General features: G+C 44.5%; 1 long non-coding RNA gene across 4 annotated transcripts in view; it reads right to left on the bottom strand.

Moving 5' to 3' along the window:
- The window catches only part of LOC309678798, an 85,780-nt gene extending 77,668 nt beyond the window's left edge, over window positions 1-8,112 (bottom strand). For all 4 annotated transcript variants that reach the window (XR_014269779.1, XR_014269780.1, XR_014269781.1 and 1 more), the window contains exons 1-3: window positions 7,949-8,112; window positions 7,071-7,181; window positions 717-824 (exon numbers count right to left, since the gene is read on the bottom strand). This is a non-coding gene — a long non-coding RNA (uncharacterized lncRNA). The remainder of the gene's footprint in view (window positions 1-716; window positions 825-7,070; window positions 7,182-7,948) is intronic.
- Between the last annotated feature and the right edge of the window lie 8,706 nt (window positions 8,113-16,818).

Raw genomic sequence — 16,818 nt, 5'->3', positions numbered from 1 at the left:
TTAGTGGTAGCTGAGGGCTATGAAGTTCTTTTGGAAAACCTTGCAGCAATATCAACATAGAGAATTGCACCCACTGTTGCAGCACTGCCTGTCTGATGCATTCACCGCCAGTCGCCCCAGCTGACTCCAGGCTGTGGGGGCTCTTGATGCAGACCAACGTGGAGTGAATGAGAAACACATTAGCAGCAACTGAGGAATGAGGTGCAGCTGGCTCTAAGAGGAAGCAAGAAGCAGCCTCAGGAGCAGAGGCCAGGGTAGGCATTGATGTTGGAAGCTTGTGACAGTCCACAGCCTTCTCCCTCTCTCTACTGTACAAGCACTAGTATTCTAAACCGGAGGTGGGTCCTCCATGGAGCCCTGAGCTCAGCAGGGCTACAAGGGTGGGAGTGGGGCTGGTGGTGTGGGCTGAAGGGACACAGGCTGTGCAGAAAGTGATTGTGCCCAAGCCTGAGGCAGGTAGCTCCTGAAGGCTTTCCATCTTGATTTGCTTACAGTGTTTTCAGGGGAGAGCTTGCCAGTGGCATTCCTTGGGGTGAATGGAAGTCCTTAGGACTGACACTGTCTGCTTGGTCTAAGCTTGTAGAAGGCAAGGCCAGAGGCTTTACCTCCAAATAGGTGCCTCCAACTTCCACCTCCAACTTCCACTGGGAAGTTGCAACTGACAGCTCCATGGCTCTACACCTATGATAGCAGTATCCAAAGGGTTCTCACCTTACCTGTCTCCCACGTGCAGCCTCACCAGCACACCAGCTCTCACAAGGAAGTCCAACCTGCTTCCAGTGTCACCAGTAAGCATTGGTGAGCAGAACCTCTGTCAGGGCTGTCTGAAGAGAGCAATGGGAGATGGCTCTTTAGGAGCAGACCTCAGTTTTCGATCACGAGGACCTTAAGAAAGCCACCCAACACCTTGCCGATATGCCAGACTAGTCCTCCCTTCTCAAAACGCTGCACAACTTCTCCCCACGGCTCCCTAGCAGACTCCCAACCTTGTTCATCCCTCCTCATGCCCTGCAGTCTCTCTCCTTGCCTGACAGCGTGCATTGGTCTGCCACCACAGCCAGGGTCTCCTGTGGTGATCCCTACCTGCCTAAACCCACCTATGAGCTGAATGCTCCTCTTAGTGGCTTGAGAATCTCTAGCCACACCTGAACGTGTCACCAAAGCTTCATGTGGGGCTGGATACAGCCTAGATGACACACAACATCCACGAGTATCCCTGTTAGCTGTAATGGCCTGCACAAGCCTAAACTTCTGAGACTTGCTGAAATCCTGCTTTACAGACCCCGTGCCATCACATTGCCTCACATTGCCTCCACCATGGAAGCTTGAGGATGTGTCATCAGAATGAAGGACTGCAACCAGCAAAGCCAGGCATAGGGAAGAGACGGGAAGGCAGACGTGAAGAAGAGTGAGCAGGCTGATGGCTCCTGGCCACACTGGTAAGTGTGACACCTGGAGACAGTTTCTGTGATGATTTGTACAAAAGAATTGTCACAAAGGGAATCGTTGGCAAAGGACAGGCAAGTCACTGAAGAAGCAGCTCTCACATCATGTGTATAATTGTGGCTGTTTGGACCTACCGTAGCTTTCTTTAGTCTCTGTTTTGCAAAGTCAACTCTTTCTTCCTCTAGCCTCCTGCATGTTTCCCTTGCACGCAGTTACACACCTCTGGTATGTCTCTAGCTCTCACGGTCAAAAGTAAAGCATGCAGCTTGTGCCCTAAGCTTGGGACAGGTGCACAGCCCCAGGCAGGACTTGCCTTCAGCACTGGGCTGTGTGGTGGGACTGAGGCCTGGCCTTGTGGCCCCACAAATTCGCAGCTCCCTCCTGGCCCCTGCCACCTGGGCTCTGAGGTCCCACCAAATGGCCCATCAGCCTTCCCAAGAGTCATTCCCAGAGGAGGAGACAAGGCCGCAGAGAGCGTTGGAGGTTGCCCGTGCCAGAAGGATCAGCCCGTCATTTGCCTCCTTTCATCCTCTCTGTCAGAAGCTCAAAATAGCCCTGCTCCTGCAAGACTCCTGTGCGGGGTCACGCCTGTTTGTGTAGATGATACGCTTCCACTAATAGCGCTCGAAGACATTCCTCGGCGGGTAGGCTGCCTTCTATATCTCAGCGCAACGTGCTGCCATGTAGGAGCTGGACAACTGCGCTGTGTCCTAAGACGGCAGATGCTATTCTTACCCCAGAGAGGATTGCTCCGGCACAGCTCCTTTCTCAGCTGAAATGTTAAAAATCAGAAGCAGGCCCGCGTGTGCTCTCCTGGGTAAGAGTATAAATCAAGAGTGGCCCCTTGGAAGACTGTGCAATGACGCTGTGCCAACCCAGTGCCTGGGTGCTCACTGTGTCCTCCTGGGATGTGCTGTCCCATGGGGAACAGAGTAGCTGCCCAGGGACTTCCAGCGGTCAGTTGGGGCTCAGTTTGGGGTGCAGGGGGTGTCACTTGGCCACCAACAACTGAAAAAGGCGGGCTTGGCTGTAGTGCTGGAGGTTCATGTTTTTACAACTGCCTCCCCTTGAGTCCCTGCCTGGGTGAGGATGAAGTCAGAGGCAGGGCTTGCTCTGAGGATCAGCAGCACTGCAGAAGGCCACGTCCCTTTGCTCAGGCTGTGCTTTCACAGCACTCACTGAGGGAAGGTAGTAGGGCTGTACACCAGAGATGCCTCAAGAGCCACCAGAGTATCAGGGCTGCAGGAGAACCCCTGGCCAGGACGGTGGCTGTCGTGCGATGGCTATGGAGACCCAGCTCTGCCTGCAGCCTTACCCCACTAGCCCCTTTGGAGAGCTCAGAAAAGCCAATGTCACTGCCAGGAACAGTCACCACAGGCAATCAGGCAGAGGAAACCAAGGTCCAGAGACATCAGCTGGGACAATGGCTGTGTCTTTCGCATTGCCACTTGGGGTCTTGTCCAGACGACACAGGCCCCATTACCTTTCCTCTCGGCTTGGGCCTTGTCACCTGATACTAAAGGGAGAGACAAGTGCTTTTAGGGATCCTTGGGAGAAAGATGATGGCATTATTACCAGAGCTCGGGAGCAGGGGGTACTGGTCAGAGGGCTCCAGCAGGCTCCTGTCAGTCACAGGGAGCTCAGCCAGGAAGCAGCCGACCGGGCCCACTGCTCGAGGCACCCATGGCCACGGGGTGGCAGCATGGAGATATCCAGGTGGACCCTCCTCTGGGTGGCTGGCCTGCTACAGACCGGCATCTAAGCCTCACTTTAAAATGGGTGCTTTCAAAACGGCTGAAACTTCCTGGCCCACATGTTAGGATTGAATCCCACCAGATGGGTTAAAATCCAACCAGGTGTGTGAGCCAGTGTCATGCGTTCACCACTGGGAGAGAACAAAGACAGGTGGAATGGGTCAAAGAAGGTCTGGAAATGTTCAGGTCATCAATGCTGAAAGAAAAGACCCTGAGCTGACAGAAGCAGTCACTTGTCAGTGTGACTATCGCAAGGCCAACAGAATGAATCAAGGCCCTGCCAACTCCACCACACACCTGGTAGAGCAGCCTGAGGAGAGCTACTGCAGCACCTCTTTTGACAGCTGTGATCTGGCTAGACCTTCGTACTGCAGGTACCAGGTGTGGCCCAGGACTCTGGATCACCCTCACTCATCTGAGGACGACCATGAGATCCAGCCACCACAGATGAGGACCTCCTAGACTCTTAGGCCAGCAAGGGTGAGAAAGCAAATACCCTTTGCAGCCTGAAGCGTAGACGAGTCATTCCCATGGTCTACCTTTATGCTGGCTCAAAGCAAACAAGTAATCACAATATTCTTCCCCATGAAGTAGATGTGAAAATGGCACTGTGAACCCAAGCAAACCCACCTTCGCTGTTCACACAGAATAGCAGAGCAGAGCTACAGTGGGAAGAAGAAATCCTGTCCCTCATCTCCCTCGTCTGCCTCTCCTGTCCTGAGGTTTCCTCTTGCAGAGGAAGCCTGGGGCGGGAGTGAGAGCAATCCCCTTTCTCTCTGGGACTTGTCAGCAGGATCAGCTCCCTGGGAGACAGGGCTGTGGTGAGAGGCAGGATAAGTCACTAGCACACACTTGAAACACAGGCTGTCCCTCATTTAGCGGGTAGAACGGCACAACAGGAGAAGATCGGTGGGGCAGAAGAGCAAGTGCTGAGGACCTGGCACCTAGACTAAATGGGTTTCAGGGGGAAAAGGGTGGCAGTCCCAAGAGCTGAATGCCTGTTTGAGGTGGGAGCATGCTAGATGTGTCCCTGGAGCACACCTGTCATGCAAACCACAGTGTGGGACAACAGGGAGATCTGCTTCAACAGCATTTTCCTGTTTGACGCTAAGTGTTAATGAAGACATGCTCAAATACTCCCCATGTAATTAATGCTGCTTGCACCATGGCAGAATGGGCGCAGCCTGGGTGAGGAAGGGGCTGGGAGACACCCACCACCAAAGACGCTGTCCCTGTCCCGAAGGGGATGGTCCAGTCTGGGAGCCTTTGTCAGCCGAGACTGCAGGGACGGAAGTGCCCTCTGGCTGCAGTGTCCTAAAATCCTCTCCTTCCTCTTGCTGACAGGGGTGAAATCTTCCCTCTACTTCTGCCCTGGCATGTGGCAATGAGCTAGCCACGGCTGCAGGAGGAGAGGGCTTTGGAAAGCCAAGAACAGATACTTGCCTTATTTAGGCGAGCTGCACTTCATGCCCTTGGTTTTGCGGATCGTCTCTCCAAGGAGGAATCTGTGGCCAGAATGTGACATTTCCTTTACGATACAGCTATTGAGATGGTAACAGGCTGTTCCAGCATGAGCCTGCCAGAGACCTGGGTCTCCAGGGCCAAAAGTCTCTGGGATAAAGTCCACAATGCCCCTTAAAGAGCACCTGGGAATCCTGTCCAGGGATTCTTGTTTGCTTTTAAAACAGAGGTATTCAGTGCCACACTTGGGAACTGCACCATATAGCTGCCACATGAGCTGCCACTTTAAGCACGCCGTGATTATCATGACTACCTGCGGTGGTTACCTCGTATGGCTATTACATTGCAGACTTTGTGAAGGGCCTGACAGCTTGTGGGAGAGGAGCATCCAAGAACTTTGGCAGGGCAAAATGCGATCGGAAGTAAAAGTAGCTCTGGGAAATTAGAGAAATCCTCTCAAATTTTCAGAAAGACATTTAATGAAGACAATCAAAGTACTTTAGGAAGCTTAGATTAGATAGTCAAATGCATGATTTATGGCCACTGAACTAAGAAGGGAAGGAGGTGGGGATTGTAACATATCACAAGTTAACACTGATAAAAAAAAAGATATTTTGATTTTTGTAAGGTTTCTAGGCATTTTTTTGGTCTGTATTGCTGTTTGGATATTATTTTTGCAGAGCTAGAAAGTTTTTGTAGTAAGAAATAATTCACATTTTAGTGGGTTGGATTGGTAATTATGTGAAGAAGAAAAACAGTACCTTTTCTTTAGAAAATATATTTTTAACAAAATAAAATCATTAAAATATTTACTGTAAATTAGAAATACCTTAAACATATGTTATGCCTTACTGGAAAATTATTATATTCTTTTGATTTTAAACTCACATCACTCTTACAGGATGTTTTATTGTGCAGGGTTTTTTTAGGATCCTTGCAACTTGCTGTACTTTTCAGTCTGAACTAATCATCTCAGTCAAGTTGTGCTCTTCCTAAAGTCATCTTTGGGTAGATTATTCTAAGCCTACATATTGTCCTGTGCTTTAATTACAGTGCAACTTTATTGAGGATCAAATATATGACATTATTAGGGAACATGTAGAACACCAGTGAGAAACTAAAGTTTTGTTTTTCTTGACTTGTGATTATCTGCTATGTGTGGAGGTCAGGGGCTGCTTTGCACCGATGCACTATTTTTAGAGTTAAGCTGTCTGTCATCTATCTGATCAGCACTAGTGCAAATGTCCTGAAAAAAACCCGTTGGTCCATAATGGCCATAAAGAAAGACGTCTCAGAGAAAAGTTTAAAATAGATGCAGTTAACAGGTTCAAATAAAGCTTCAGTCCCACATGGATGACAGGGGATCTCTGGAGTAAGCAGTGTTCCAGTAACAGTAGCACAAATGGTTGAAAACATTTCCTGTCAGATACTCCTTGTCAATAGAGTAAAATTCAACAGTTCACACCGTGAGCTTCCCAATCACACCCCAGGCAAGGAAGAAATCACCTAGCACCTGAGCTTTGCTGCTCAGGTCTCATGACAGTGGTCTTACACCACCCACAGAACAGGCACCTCCTCAGCCCCACCGTGCCAGCAGCACAGCCCCAACATCAGTATGGTACTGCTGGGAGAAACACGGTTCAGCACACATGAAGACTTTGGAATGGGAGCCCAAAGAGGTAAAGTCCAAGCTTAGCTAACATGTGAGTCAGACAGCAGTGTGGGGTCACGGGAAGGCTCTGCTCTGAAAGCCTACAATGCACCCTCCTCCTGGAATATATGGCCAACTGGAGGGATTTGTCAGGGAGCTGAAGAGACCAATCTATGCCACCTGGCATGGTGGTGACCAAAGGAAACGGTCATTGCACATTAGCTGGTTAGGCTAATATTAAAATAGGCTAATCTTGCATGAACACTAATATATCCTGTCCTCCCATTAGAGGTGTTAACCTATTATTCTCCAAACTGAAAGCAAGTTTTGAGAATCCTCTTTTTCAATGTAAATAACAAATATGGGAATTACCAATAGGAAACATCTCACATGGTATCAATACTGCAAATTCTTTGTGCAGTTGAGAATGCCTTGTGTAATTTGAATAGTTTTAATGTTCAGAAGTCTTTCTTGTTTTATGAAGAAAGCGGGCAAAAAATTGTATATAATCGTAACATCCACTTATAGCAACAAAAAGCTATTTGTGAAAATCTAAACAAATCTATCTCTGTAGTGTAGCCTCTCCCTGCTTCTCTCACAGGTGTACCGCCAAAAGATAAACAAGCCAATTAATCAATTGTCTGGTAATTTTAGTTTATATTGCTGTCCTCATTTCTTCTCCTTTCATGCCACTCTCCAACTCTTTTTGCCTTTTCCTTCCCCTTCTATTGCCATCAGAGCTTGTCCACACCACTCACCTGTTCTGTAACTGAAGCTGCTTGGCTGTTTTGGCATGCGATGGAAAGGGCATCCTGAATGTCACCTCCTCGTCCAGGACCTACAGCTCACATACTTTTCTCTGACATTTGCTGTGGAGATAGGAGGAATTTGAGTAACCATAGAAATCTCATGCACACTCAAGAGCTTCTCCTCTTCAAATCTAAAAGTGCTGTGTGTTAACTGTCTCTAATCTCTAGCTGATTTTGCCCCCCTCCCCCTCCCCCCTTAACTTTTCTTTACAAGACTGTTACTTTTACTCAACGGGCAGCTATATAGGTGTCATCAGAGCAAAATAAAGACATTCCTGAGACATTCCTACTGTTGAAACTTCCCAAGTAGAAGTAACTTCTTTTTTCCCTTCTGTGAGGTCAAATAATAACTGTATCAAGCACTGCAGAAATTAGTCTCCAAACAAAGGAATAGGATCAGAAGATAGCAAGGCCATCTCAGTCCATTCATAGTTAGCCTGAGATACAAGGATGTTCTAAATGGCAAAAGACACAAAGGTTAGCTCACTTGTGTTTTGTCTTTGCAATAGCCAAACCAGTAACTGGCCCAACATACCTTAGATATTACCAGGTTAGTTGGTCTTTTATTTGTTATGCTCATCACTGGCTTTTCCCTAGAAATAATCCCCGACTTCTTTCCTACTCCATCCTTTTTAGCACTGCTTATCTGGAATGACAGCTCAAATCCCTGAAGGACACATCTCACCCAGCTAAACCACAAACAATTATCCAGGCTAGATATGCTATGCCAGGAACAGAGAAAGCACTCACCATATTCCATTTAATTCAACACAATGCCCACCTTTAAGTAGAATAAAAAGAAATTTTTATGTGAAAAGTGTCCTTACCATCTCCAGGATCCAGTGCCCAGCCACATCTTAGCAGAAGTGTCAGAATGAGAAGCTTTGCACCAGAGAATTAGTGTTCCGGCATTTCTCCTTGTCTCATGCCAGCATTCCTGAGAGGTCTTATTTTACCCAGGGATCTTCAGTATGAGGCTACACATTCCTTATCAGTCTGTTCATTATGGATCCACAGGCACAAAGATCCCTCTTGGCATGTTTTATAAATATTAACAGCATAGCTGAGAACAGCATTTGCAAGCTGCAAATCCCATCAGGATTTTCTTCAGGATTAGTGTAAAAACTAACACTAAGCAGTAAGAAATACTGAACTTCTTTTATTTTTAACAAGAAAATGGGGTGCTTAACTTTCCATTTAGTGAGAAAATCAGCATTATGAGACAACTTATTTTGTTGCATGTTGATAAATTGATTCCTTTCACTAAAGACTTGTTATATCCTCGCACTCTCAATCCCAGGTGAAATTATTCTAGTAACCCTGTGGGTGTTAAGTCAATTTCCTAAATCCATGTGTTAAATAACCTATTTTGGCAACAAGAAAAAATGTATATGTATTCCAGCTGGAGCATTTGGATTAGTTTTTTGTTTTTTGTTTTTTTTTTTTTTTTTTTCTGGGTTCAACCTACTGAAACTAAGCTATTTCTATAAGCAGAATGGAGAAAATGATTTAAAATGTTCAAATCTTGAGAGTTTTTGATTTACTTACATAGAGAGGCTTTAGATCTGAAAGAGCTTGGGACACAAAGGAATTGTATAGAAAGTTTGGAGAAAGGCTATTTTGTGCTATGAAGTGTGGATTTCTCAAGGAAATGTCTCATACATCTCATCTCAGTCTATTCACACATCACTTGGAAATCACTTGATTTTCTGAACAGTATTTTGTCAAGAGTCAGTGACTGAATCCTGTGTTTTACCCACTTCGCAGAAGAGAATGAAACATTAGTTGATCTGTGGAGAACTCCTGGACTATCCACCTTTAGAGGAAGTGTGATCCACAGTATAGCAACAGGGACCATTTATCTGTTCATAATGGAAGCTGATCCATCCCTCTGTGTAGAATAGAACAGTACTGTATGCTTTTATCTTGCTGTTTATTCTTGCTGTGGTTAATGTCTTACACTAAATCCCAGGCCTCTTGTTTCCTTCAATGGAAAGCAAATAACATTCTCAAGTGGTAAGCTCTTGCCTAACAAAATCACCACAGTGTGGGATGGCCACTTTGGGGTCTAAAAATAATCATAGGATATGATGAAGAAAGAACGAGAGATGATATTTCAGTTAGATGTCTTTGAAAGATCTCACAGAGAGTGAATAGCCTAAAGATTTTACTTATAAAGCCTGATTGTAATGCCCACTTTCGTGTTTGATTTCTGGAGGCTACAGGCTCTATGTGATTGTAATGTATTGCCAGTATCTTGGAACCGATGAAATATCGGGATGCCCATTGAGAAGCTGATGTAATGCCATCCTCAGCTTAACAATAGGTTTTGATTGGTTCTCTTCAATTCTGCAATCAATGGAGTGGTATTTTGGTAAAAGGCTGTGAATGGGGAGGAGATGGGGAAATCCTTGTGCTGACTGCTTCACTGGGGGTCAGGTTAAGTTTTCTGAAGGGAAGACTGGACCTTACCTGATAGCAGTTAAACAGGACAGGAAGACAAGAGGTAACTTTGAGAGTGAAGAGGAGAACAGAGGTGCAAGAAAGAGATCTGAACACAGGGGCCTGCAGCAGACTGCTCAGAATAGCAGGGAGCAGGCACACAGTCAGGTCTCAAAAGTATCAGGGTGGCCAACAGACTGGAAAGGTTTGCAGAGCTTGCTGAACCCGGACAACTAAAAATTCCACAGCTGAAACCAATACTGGAGAAAAGGACATGCTCCAGAAGGACACAAAGGGCAGGGGGAATTTTTTATTATATAGTTTCTTATTGTGACTTTTTTCTTTTTTTTTTTTTTTTTAATAAAAAACCTAAGCCTCTCATTTGTAACTGTTGGCCTAACCACATTCTTCTGCCAGCTTCCCAGGTCCTTTCTTCTCTGAGGTTAGCAGAGGTTCTGTCAGAGGTACTCTGGCACCTCAGCAAAATTTTAAAGTAATTATTTGACTATACTGTTTTAGTAAAAGGGACAAGAAACAAAGTCAGTGGCATAAATTTACGCTGCCACGTCTAGGGAATAGCTGCAGTTAGCTTGTGAAAAGAAGCAACATCCTAAGATGAAAGACATCAGTAAAGATCAGCTGTTACCATTTTTCAGTGATAAACCTTCCAGTGTTGTTTTCTATAAGCATATATTAGAACACTAATATATTCAGAGCACTCATAGCAAAGGAATTTAACAGTATTAGACACAGACCTTATACTTACTGTGTACTTCTGCTATGGAAACCTAGCTATTTCCTGCAAAGGGCACATGTGAATAGTATGAGCACGAGATACGGGTGTCCAATGACACCACAGGCAGTCCAGACACAGCTCCTTCTTGACCATGGCTCGCCAGAGGAGAAGTGGGGAGGGAATGAATTGTGAGCTGCCAATTGATGGTGCCTCGTGCTGTTGGGAACTCAGGGCTGTTCTGGCGTTGCTTCCCCCAGATCTGCCATTCAAGTCCACTGTGGGAAGATGAAGGGATCCAGGATTTCCATTCTGTGTCAGCAGGAACCAGGCCTAAATCAAACTCTTTGGAGTGGGAGGAAAGGAGGTTACTCCTTGGGAGCACAGAGCTAGGCAGGCAAAATGCCTTTTTTCCTTTATTACACTCTACCTCAGCTTTTCCATTCCTTCCTCTTGATGCCTTCCTACCCAGTCGGGTGGGTCTGCTGTCACCTGCAATGAACATCTGCAGGCGAGGTCTTCTTTGATACATATATCACAACATCATACTTGAAGCCAGCTTGGAGCCCTAGAGCTGTGCCTGAGTAGCCCAGTGCAGAAGGCATCCACTTGCACCTTCAGCAAGATTTTCTGGAAGTTGTGTTATTCTGATAGTGGTAGCTCCTTTTGTTGAAAATGGCACGATGAGATGTTTCTAAACCACTTTGTGCTTGACATTTCCAACCCCACAAAATGGACAACAGCGTTCCACACACACTATCTGAATATGATTTTCTTTGTATACATATAGGACAATGAATGTAGTTATAGTCTTGTAAGAAAGCACTGTTGGCTCCATTTGCTCTGCAGAAAGCTCTTGGAGTCCAGCCTCTTGGTGAGGGTGTCACAAATATTGAAATGAGAAACTGTTGTATAGGAAAAGCCAGTGGAAAAATGACCTTTCACAGAAAGCCAGAGTGAGTTTCAGCAAGGATTCCTCATTTCCCGGAACTGCTTTTTGACTTTGTTGCAATGAAGTTAGGTGTCGGGACAAGATCTCACCAGGTGGGACTGCACAGATTGCGCTGCGCTCCCACATGTCATTAATACAGAACACATTGCACTCTGAAGCATTTTGTGTGTAAGAAGTGTGGGACTGCAGCAGTCCCACAAATCCACATGAAAGGGGACAAGATTTCATCACAATTCTCAAATTCCATCTCTAAAGGACATGACTCCTCTTGGGATTTTTGCTCTTTGAGACTGAAAAAGAAACGTTAAAGAGAAGAGCGTTAGTCACCAATTAAAGAACGCTCCACTCTACTCTGAAATGAATGATGCTGTAATGAGTTTGCCTCTTGGATTCCTATAGGTGCGACAGTTGAGATTAGCCCAAGCCCTTTCCATTCCAGCAAAACTTTTGCTGCATCACCTTCTCATACACAATGCACCTACATTACTACATCTTCTCTCTCCACCACCTGTCCCTCCATAGCGCCTCCTCACTCATTTCTTCTTCCTCTCTTTACATTCCCTGTCTTGTGTTACCCCATCTCAGTTTCCCCACTGATCAGATTCTTTTCGCCCTCACTCACCCGACCACAACACATCCTTGAAGGGATGTCTGCCCACTGAATGCCTGCCCTTTCCCTGTCCATGGAGAGGGTGGGACGGACAGGTACACGTGCACCGCACCTCTGCTCTCCCAGCTGCACCTGTTCCTAGTTCATGCAGGCCCGTGATCTGTCAGAGAGCAGCACATCCATACAGACATTCCCAGTCCCTCCTGGTCTCGGAGCACCTCCTAGTTCCTGGTTGGGGCATCAGGGACGTCGATCACCTGAGGAGGAGCAGCTGAAGTGACCTGTCCCAGGTACAGGAGACACTGCTATCTGAGTAGGCACCTGAGCCCGCTCCCTAGACCATCAACCCACAGGAGGAGGTTTCCTACCAGAGCAGAAGCTCAGCAGCTCTGAGCTCTCTCCAGCCTCCCAGGGCTCACTAGTAGGGGTTGTTTGCTTTACCCTGTGAGTTTCATGCTGAGAGGGAGATAAGTAGGTCACTTAGAGTCATGCTTTTAATCTTCATCTACTGGGAATAGTAATGTACTTATCTATACCCAATTTCACACTGCAATGCATCTTGATATGGCCCCGAATCTCTTTCTACCTGTATCCTTCCCATGCCATGCCACTGTGTAAGCAGTAAAATCTTGCAAGGCATAGATCAGAGGATGTGTTCATCATATTAGAACAATCAATGTTATGTTGGAATCTACTAATACTTATTGACTTGAATGAAATCTCTCCAAAGAAACAGTCGGTAAGAAAGGAATGGCATAGCACCCAATCTTCAGGAAAAGCTGCATGACAGAACTCAGGAGTCACAATTTCTCAGTACAAGGCACAATGCTACCTGACTTTATGACTGGAATGAATCTATAAACTAGGACTTCCTCAACTACTGCCCACTGAGCAGATGCCCTAGTGGATAAATAAATCTCCCCAAGACATGTCTGAAATTGTTGGGACTGTACTGGGAAACCTAGTGAAAAAGTGGAAGCTAAAGAGACTGCCAAAGTTGTTTGATGAGCATATGAAAATTACAAATGGCACAGAATTTCACTGCTGCACCATAATGAAAGAAGAAATGGGACCTCACAATTTATTCTCTAATGTACTGGAATTCACTGGCTACCACAGGGCAACCTGTTTACAGTAAAATTTAACCTAGAGAAGATGCACAGACCTTCCTCATGGAATGTAAGAAATCAGCAGTGTTCCTCTTCAATGACTTATTTTAAGTTGTAAAACAGAATGGATGAGTGCTACATAAAGATCTGCGGCCTGTGATCACTCTTTTCCTAGGTTTATTTTTGGCAGGAGGTTCTGACACCTGAACAAGGGCCATGAGGTTTCTTCCATTAATGATCACATTGAAACTCATGGATAAAAGTAATGAAGAACGTATCACACTTTCAGGCTGTCAGATTTCCTTCTGCACCAGAATGTTAGAAATTCGAGTCTCCAACTCACAATGCAGATCTGAAAGCAAAACTTGTGAGATTCTGGTATTCTCTTTTTCTCTGTCTGCTAACACAGAGCCTTATGGAGAAGTCATCTCTTAAGGGCTGGCAGAGAGTGAGGCACCTGCCTGATCACTTTCTCAAGATTATTCTATTTTCAGCATGCTGGAATCTCCTCTTCTCCATGGGAAATGTCAGCACTGCAGCACCTTGACCACACCGCATTGCTGAGCAGGACATTCTGTATCCAGTGACTGCTTTCACTCTGCCTCTTCCGTTTTTGATCGTGCTGTGCTTTACTTTCGGCTGCAGCACTTTTCTGCGGCACTGCAGAGACATTAACAGCACTGGGAGAAAGTTAGTAGTGGGAAGGATCTATGTAATTTTTCTTTTTGCATTAAGGCATTGTTGCTCCATTCAGCAGATCCTTTACCAAGAGCCAGCATTCAAATAACTGCCCTTCATAATATACCTTAAGTATTTCAGAAAGACAGCAAAGGCAATACTGTGTAGCCAGAAGCTTTTCATAAACACTCATATGAGTGGCTAGATGATTAAACACTACAATTTTCTTTGCAGGAGTTTCCTGTCCTATGGCTTTCAAGGGTAGACTACCTGCAAGCTTTAAGTAATACAATTATTGGTCTCTAGAAAGAACCGTTAGAGGATATGGTTACAAATGATAATCATACACAGCCATTCTCACTGGCAAAGAAGGAATGAACTTTTCCCCTCTTAGTCTCTTTCACATGTATTGTCTTCTGATCTCTTTTCCTTTTGCAACATATTCAAATCTAATCCAAGTGGCAAAGGTCTTTCCTTTCTAAACCTGTACGGGAAATTCATATCTATCTTGTGATCAACATCACACGCTCTGTCACAGCTGCCATTGCTATCAATCATTTTTTCTTGCTTAAAATATATGCATTTTAATAGCATCTGTGGAAAAGCAGGGAATTTTTGGTTCATAAGAACTGGAAAAAGAAAACTTACAGTTTTTAAATGAAATGTAATGTTAAATATGTCTTATTTTTCTTCACACTTACCAAAAGGTTTTAACTACTGTTCACTCCAGCAGGACTTACCAAATTTACACTGACATTCATTTTATTGGCACTGAATTGTTTAATGTCAAGCACTGAGCAGTTTGTTCTTCAACCCTGTTAAACACCTATATCCTTGATGGGCCTGATAAATTAGCAATCACCTTAATTGTACAACCCAACTAACAGAAAAATAGACAAGTGCACTAGGTGTAGTCTGTAAGGACAGCTCACAGGTGGGTACACTTTTGAAGAACCTTTGTAATTAGAATTTTAAAGAAAAAGACAAACCTCTAAGTCTGCAACCATATGATGAATTTTGCTAAATTTTAGGAATCTCCCTAAATATAATTTAATACCAATTTCTTGCCATGATATTTTAAACTCTCAGTTATACGACAAAGCTTGAGAAAACAAACAGTAAAAAGAGCTCAGTTGAAAGTTGAATTCCCATTCGACAACAGCTTGTTCCTTTCTGAGCAGCAATCTGCACCTAAATGCGCACTGCACGCTACTAGCAATTGGTTCCAGACACTTCTGCCTATGCAGGAAATATGAAGGGTCCTTTTAATAGCCTTTTAATAGGTTCATTTTAATAGCTTTCTAGATCTGCTGGTGAGATCTGATTTACTGGATGGATACATCTAAGCCAGATCAACTCCTGTGGAAATCTCCCATGTAAGCAAGTTTCCTTGCCTCCTAATCAGATGATTACAGGCCTTGTTTGCCTGTGAGGGTGGAGTTCACAATCTGTAATCCCAGAGCAAGGAGAACAGACAGGAAAAATCTACTTTTTGCAACGTGTGTCAGGAACACAATATCTCAGTGAATTCCTGAAAATTTCTGTCAAGATACAGATGAAAGGTCTGAAGAATTTGCTGGTATGTGTTTATATCAAATCATTCAAGCAGATACCAGAAGCCCTTACACCACTCTGTCTGGTTAGTTCCTTAGCCTTATGCTGAAGTTACAGCCATCTCACTCAATGCACGTCAACTTCTAGTGCTCATCATAAGTTTAAACCACAAATCAAATGGATTCATTCTTTTGCAGCGCCTAGTTGCCAGATAGTTTAGATGCACACAATGCAAAATTGCATTGTGTAGCGTTCCTACACGATGCAAAATCGCAACTGTGATCCACGAGTCTTCTGTTCACAACCAACTACAGTCCCTGGAAATACGCTTTTATTTACTTGTCATTGCTTCAACACTGCTCAGATCCTTCCTGCAGGAGACAAGAAACAGCTTCCTTGCTTGTAAAGGACTGAGAAGGATCTTTCTACATGCCTCCTTTCTTCCCCAGTAATATTTCTTAGATATTTTTAGAGCAAGAAATCATATATTAAAAAAACCCAAACTAATTTCAATTGAGTTTTCCTCCTCTGGCACACATGTATCCATTTTCAATTATACTTCTTTTGCTGATTATCTCCTTTCTAGTCAAAACACGGACAGTATTGATCTCTTCATTTTATTTAAGTGAAAAATGCATAATGAAGTCCTCATAGCCATACTTTACAGAAACCAAGATTAAGCTCGCTCATGAAGAAGAAACACTACTACTTCTTTTCAGGAAAATTAGGAACCAAGCTGTATGTCTGCAAATTCCTAATTGTCTATTTGGGAACTCTGACATATTACCTTATTTTCAGACTAGCCTTTCTGAAAGTCTTCTCCAAGCTAAGGCAGGATGTGAAAGTAACAACATTAATTGGTCCAGGTTGTAGTACTGTCAGTAACACGGTTGATACCTCCAAGAGGCTACTGAAAGGTTTGGATCTACTTATGCACAGCTTCAGGAGAGTGAACCATGCAGTCTCAGCACTCCTCATCTGACAGCCTGGATTTTAAAATGAACATGTCTGTTCATTCTCTGTGGGCTACTCTGTTAAGGAAGTATACCACATTACTTGCATGGTCCTTCCTTTTAGTCCTGTAGAGATCTTAGTTCTAGTTATCTTATACTGTCTTTGGTACTTCATAGCCCTATTGATGAGCTGATCTAAAAACTCTGTTTGCTGATGTACTGTATTGTTCAGGCAGTGGGGAGGAGTTATGGAGATTGGCAAGTGCGGAACAATTCCTCTTCTCCATTTTATGGGCTGTCTCACATAGGAACTGTTACCATTGTCTGAGTCTAAGAGGAATTTCAAAAAACGTTTTAGTTTCTAACACTGGCTTGTGTGTAGGCAGAGCAGATGCTACACCAAAGCCCTCCATCCAAAGAGGACTGCTGAGTGACTGTCAACACCTGGAGACCCCTCAACTCACTGTCCTGCATCCAAGTTCTCTAAGTGCCTTAACTGATCGAGATTCCCTCCTTAATTCTCTTGTCAAATTATTTATAGTAGATATAGCCACATAGTTGGTAAGATATAAAAAATTTCTAATTATATCTAGTCAAATCAAATGACAATTATGTCTTTAGATAAGTCTGCCAAACAATGCTTTGCCAAAGAAGGTTGGCCAAAAA

This window comes from Vanellus vanellus (genome assembly GCF_965231255.1).
Source record: "Vanellus vanellus genome assembly, chromosome: 17".
Lineage (NCBI taxonomy): Eukaryota > Metazoa > Chordata > Aves > Charadriiformes > Charadriidae > Vanellus > Vanellus vanellus.
The sequence above is the reverse complement of the archived record's forward strand: the minus strand, read 5'-3'. Positions and strand labels throughout refer to the sequence as shown.